This window comes from Egretta garzetta, unplaced genomic scaffold (assembly GCF_000687185.1).
Source record: "Egretta garzetta isolate BGI_Z169 unplaced genomic scaffold, ASM68718v1 scaffold118, whole genome shotgun sequence".
NCBI classification, from domain to species: Eukaryota; Metazoa; Chordata; class Aves; order Pelecaniformes; family Ardeidae; genus Egretta; species Egretta garzetta.
Window position 1 is genome coordinate 207,612 of NW_009260484.1, and position 5,828 is coordinate 213,439.

Sequence of the window (5,828 nt, forward strand, 5' to 3'; positions counted from 1 at the left end):
AATAGTGGCACCCTTGCCTCAGCTGAGCCCTCTGGGCACTATGTAATACAATCAATAATAATAATTAATTTTGTCCTTTGTTTCCTCTTGTATCCAACAGCTGTGACCTTTCCTCTGATAGCTGAACACACATTGTAGCTCCTCAGGTTTGGTCTCACTAGCAAAGACATACGTTCTTTCCTTCTCCTCAGACCTACCTAGAATATCTTACCCAGTTCAAGAAAGACATACTAATTGGCTCTCTTTCTCCAAGTTCTATCCCAATTTTAATTTCCTTCAGATATACTTTCATTACCAGTTTAAGGTACCTTACGCTATTTCAAAGCCATAGGTTAAGTAAGTAAGAGGTAAATACAAGTGTTTCAGAATTAAAATACAAACGTTACGTGGAAAATTGTATTTTCTATATGTATATATTATCTCTTATCAAACTAAAGGGTGACAAGAAATACCAGTCTGTACATAGGGAAGATTCTTCACTACAGATTGGGACCTCTGACAATGGTTTAAATTATTTCAGTAGATTCCTATTGACATTAAACACAGGAAAATGCTCAGAAAAAACATTCATGTACTTTCATCCATACTCGTACACACACACACACACACAAGCAGTCAAGAGTCCAACAAAGCCAGAACTCTTTTGGCAAGACAGACCTCAAATCAAAATCAGTGTTTTCTGCCAGCAGTAGTCATCAACAGTTTCTTTGTGTCAGTCACTTAAATACTGCAGCACCTATTGCTAGATGGAAAATACAAGCCTGTACCATGTAACCTCCCTAATGTGACTTTTTAAGAGCTCCCATTTTGGATGCTTCTCTCAGAGCAGAGATACGAAGGCAGAGAAATCACAGGCAACTTGTGCCATTTAAACAAGTACAGACACTACACTTTGAGCAAAACTAAGTAAAATTTGGGTTAAACCACAGGCAGGTTATCTACACTAGCACGTCACATCACTACCACTTGGTTGCTGTCACCAAGTCAGCATCACATAAGAAATATTAAAACATCTTCTCAAGATGTTAATGTCTTAGTATCATGTCTAGCACTGAAAGAGTGCCAAATACAGCCAGATTTGTTATAACTTGTCTGACAGTTTAGGGACCCCATCCTTAATCAGGAAACACTGATGAAAGAATTGAGTGGGACATCGGCTTTGGTTTAGAGAACAATCTGTAAAACTCTCCTGTCTGCAGGTTAAAAGTCAGCTTTTAACAGCTCATGAGCTTTGCTTACACCATTCCCATAGTGGAGTAAAATTCAGCTTTGCACATGCAAAGTGATGCAACACTTCTGTGCAACCATCTAAGGACTCCAAATATTTATTTGCAAAAAGCCCTTCAACTTTTCTTTCTCTCAAATCAAAGCTGACTTTAACATTTCAAGTTTTATATCTTCTTATTTCCAGAGATTTGCAGAAATTCTTTTTCTTGGTAACTGTAGCCATCAAATTAATTGGACTTTTTAATCACTTTGACAGTCATAAAAGATTTTACATACAATACAATCTAAAGGATCTTTCATATAATATTTTTAGTTGGAATAAAGGACATTTTGACTGACTGAGTTTTAATTCAGATCCTGCGAGAGTACTGTAATCATTCACCATTTTAAATCTGAATGTGAAAAACTTTTCTTTATGAAGTTCTTCTAAAAGTTATGTGAAAGTGAAGTTCTTCTACTCGTTACGGCAAAATCCTGCAGTCATGGTATACAGTTCAGTTCATGCTGTCTGTGATAAATGACTGAGTCCCAAATAGGGTTTCAATCAAAATTAACAATTTATTAAACGAATAAAGGCAAGCAAACAGCGCTGGGTGCACCGGGAGCCTCTGCTCTACCAAGACGCACACCACACAGTTCTCGTTTCTGGTTTATATATCCCCCCAGCAATAGGCGGGTCTTAAACTCCTCTTGGTTTGGTCAGTAACAGAACCGGTTTAACCGGTTCTGCTGAGGCGCCCGGCAGGGGACGTGGCCAGCCCCCCTCCCCCCGTGAGGAGGCGGCTGGGGGGGGCTGCAAGATAAGAATTATATACATTAACCTCTCTGCTCTTCTTAGGTTTGTGGTTATACAAGGGTATGTCATCATGCGGCCCTAGCACTGTTCCATATTAACACGAATCAGATGGACATATATAACACCGTCATAGGCAGTTTATGCTGTCTTGCCTGGACCAATATAGGTTCTAAAACTATTGACAGGCCCCGAGATGAGACAGGCTGCACTCAAGAAAATCACTTTTTTTTTTTTTCTCTCTAGGTGGACTGGAATACACCCTGAAATGGTGTGTGCTCTGCATCTGTGGAGATGTTCAAAAACTAGATGGACTAGATGATCTCAAGAGGTCCCTTCCAACCTCAGTGGTTCTGTGAGAAATCCAAAGTACTAAGTGTTGATTAATAGCAATTTCAACTATTCAGACTGCGCTAAATCACCAAGAAAGCCTTGGCTCAATTAAAACACCTTCTCAGGGTGCAGGAGCAGCCAAAATCAGCCAGAAAACAATGATAGTTATAATTAATTTGGACTTTAAATTTTTGAACAATCAGTATTCAGGCAATTTACGGCGAGAGGAATGCAACTTCATCTTCAAATTACAGATGGAAATCTGGATATGAATACACACACTGATTCACATTTTAACAATCCAGTTTTAGCAGCAGAAGATACAGTGATTACGTGTCTTCAGTTTAGCTGAGGTTTTCTTATACCTAAAGAGGGATCTGAGGGTGTTTTATTTTCCAGCAGTATTGTACTTAAGCTTCCTCTTCAGAGGATGAGCTTCCAGAAACCAGAAGCCATATCTCCGTAGCCAATGTGCTGTCAACTAGACCACGCTTCCTCCCTAGTAATAAAAACATATTTTGTGATAGGACTCTCATTATCTTCACTCATAATCACCAATACTTAGGGAGGCGCTTTCTACAGAGATTCCTAACCAAAGATCAGGATAGAGGGACAAGAGTTAATCAAAGATTAAACTCATTAAATACTTCAAAGATCCCAAATTCCTTAAGCACCAAGTAGCCTGAATCCATAATACTTGCTCCACGGTTGATCTTTACAACCACTCTGTAGCTGAACAAAGTGACACTTAATTTTTCACAGTTGCCTCGACTCTGCTATCTTGCAAACCCTCCCATCAGATTTCCCTGTACCTGATCCAAAGAAAAAACTAAACCAGAGAGAAAAATTAATACCAGAATATTTGTTGTTTAAAAATAAATCCATATTCAAGTGAAATAGTTGGGAGCTATCACATGTTTTACACTTCTCTTCCCAAAAAAAAAGAAAAAAATTAGCTTTCCATTCCTGATCTTGCAAGATCCAAGGCTAAAAAATTGCATGATTCATCTACTCTTTTTAGTCTGGTTTGCCAAGAAAACCATGCCAGCTAAGCTGTGCAGCTAATGCACTGAGATGTACTAGAACAATGCAACAGGATTCCTAATGCCCAAAGTCTGAAAAATGGACAAAAAGGAAAAAGAAAAAAAGGAAAAAAGAAGAGTTCATTAAAAGCTCTTAAGAGGCTCAGTGGTTTGATAGTGCCCTTAAGCAACCTTAGTAACCTAATATGCTGTTAAAAAAAAAACAAAAAACAAACCAAACAACTCAAAATCCGAAAACAAAAACAACCCCACACCCACAGTCTAAAAATAATCCTTCTCCATATGAAAAGTCTCCAATTTATAACAATACTGGAGAGGAGGGCTCCACACTGCAAGCTGTACCACAGTTTCATAGATGTCATGTTGACTAATCAGGTGGGAATGATATTTCCGTCAGCTAATCTTTAATAATACTCCACTTGTCCCCTGGATCATCTCCAAATCTCATAGTGGCAGCTTCTCTCAACCTCTGGAGTCAGTTCATGAGCATCGCACTGTGATTCATCAATTACAATGATACTTTCAATTGACATATCCCTGAATTTCAAAAGATCATGGCAGGCTTTGTGCACATTTCAGCTGCAAAGACTTCCTCTCTGCAATTATTATGTTCTGCAGCACTGGACTTATCACGATGCACTGGTTTTTGTATTCTGTTTGCCTCTACTACTTGTTAAATACTCTCTGAACATACAGCATGCAAAAATCCGATCCTTGGCACAAATGACTAAATCTGAAAATATAACATGCAAACAGCTAAGAGAGCTAGCTATGATCTCTAGATAGGATAGTAAAAGGAACACTATTTAAAATACAGAAGTTACACAACCAAAACCTAGTGAATTCTAATGTTGCTGTCTGACCATACTTTCTCATTTTAATTCTCTTACACATCCAATGAACAAGATAGTCATTGGCCAACAGGAGGTCACGTTTCCAGCTGAACCTGCTAAAAAACTGTCACGTACAATGAGAGAACTGCCTTCCATAGACCAGAGGGTTTGATGGGAGAAACACAATCCATTCCAGACCAGCTTTCTCTTGCTTCTAAGAAATTTGAAGCTACTACAATGAAAAGCCAATGGGGAACGAATTCCTCCTGGAAGTCAGCAGCAAACCTAGGTAGCCCGATTCTGATCCATTTTCTATCTTACAAGACTGAGAGGAGTGATGGAAAACTCTTCTGCAACATGGTTTCCCTCGCCTCATAAGGAGCAAAAGAAATAGGTGTTTTGGGCTACCTTCCAGATCAGAAGTCCAACCAAATTCTTGTCTGTTCTCTGATCCAAACATTACTACAGCTTTCAGCAACACATGTCCAGTCTTAAAAAACATATTTATTTATGATTTTACTACACTGTACCTCCTTACTGAGGAACACAAATTATGGACTAGAGTTTGCTTTTCACCCTGAGAAAAAAAAACAAACGAACAGAAAACCAAACAGAATTTCATAGGTCAAAGAAAAAAAAAAAAGAAAAAAAAAAAGAGGTGAACTGCAAAAAACAAACCAAATAGTCACAGGAATCCTAGAAAACAGAAAATATTAAGTAACACATAAAAGCAGTTTCTACCTCCCCTATAATAAATATTACAATGTTAAAATATTTCAAAAGAATTCTTTATCTGTATCCAAAGAAAACAAGGTGTGCTAAGCTATTTTTTTAACTCATAACACTATAATGAGTGTAAGATTTTTTACAATGCTCTTATCTCTTTAGGGTATAAAATCTTTACTATGAAAATATATTCCATTGTAAAAGAATACTAAATCCAAATCAAGAAGTCTATTAACCTTTACTTCAGCAAGAGTTGGACCAAGAGAACAAGAACAAAACAAAACAAAAAAAAGTATACCAGTAGGTATACCCAATTTTAAAAATGGTAAGAGGTTGTTTATACATTCTTCTGTTTTTCTCAACATCATCATCAAGACAGAATACTACCATTTAGGGCTCACCCATCCAGATATTAATTTTAAAAAAAAAATGTATTTTTGAAAGAATTTAAATTTTGAAATTTGTTTTAACTTGTTTCAATTCCAGATAGGGTTTAATTTTGACACAAAAAAAACCCATACATAAATGCCTACAAGGTCAAGAACAACCATGATTCAGCAACATGAAAAACAGAAAAAAAAAGAAAATAATGTATATTTTCAAGCAAATACCAATATCTGTGATTTTCTTTCTTCACTCTGAACCAAATAAACTCCTGAGTTCAAGGAAAAAAAGCAAGTGCTATACAATGTTTTAAGTAAACAGAGTCATGAGATCATGCCATCATTTGAAATAATTAATTTCCAATAATAGAGAAGTCTCAAGACAACTGGAAAACAACGACTACCATAGAATACAACATTTGCAAGGGTCTATAGAAGCTTTGGTTCTGTGTATAGAAAATTCAATAAGTACGGAAAGAAACTTACAGAC

General features: G+C 37.0%; 1 protein-coding gene across 1 annotated transcript in view; it reads right to left on the bottom strand.

Moving 5' to 3' along the window:
- The window catches only part of RYR2 (ryanodine receptor 2), a gene marked incomplete at its 3' end in the record, with an annotated part of 215,856 nt that overhangs the window by 206,952 nt on the left and 3,076 nt on the right, over window positions 1-5,828 (bottom strand). The gene's annotated exons all lie outside the window — the stretch shown is intronic.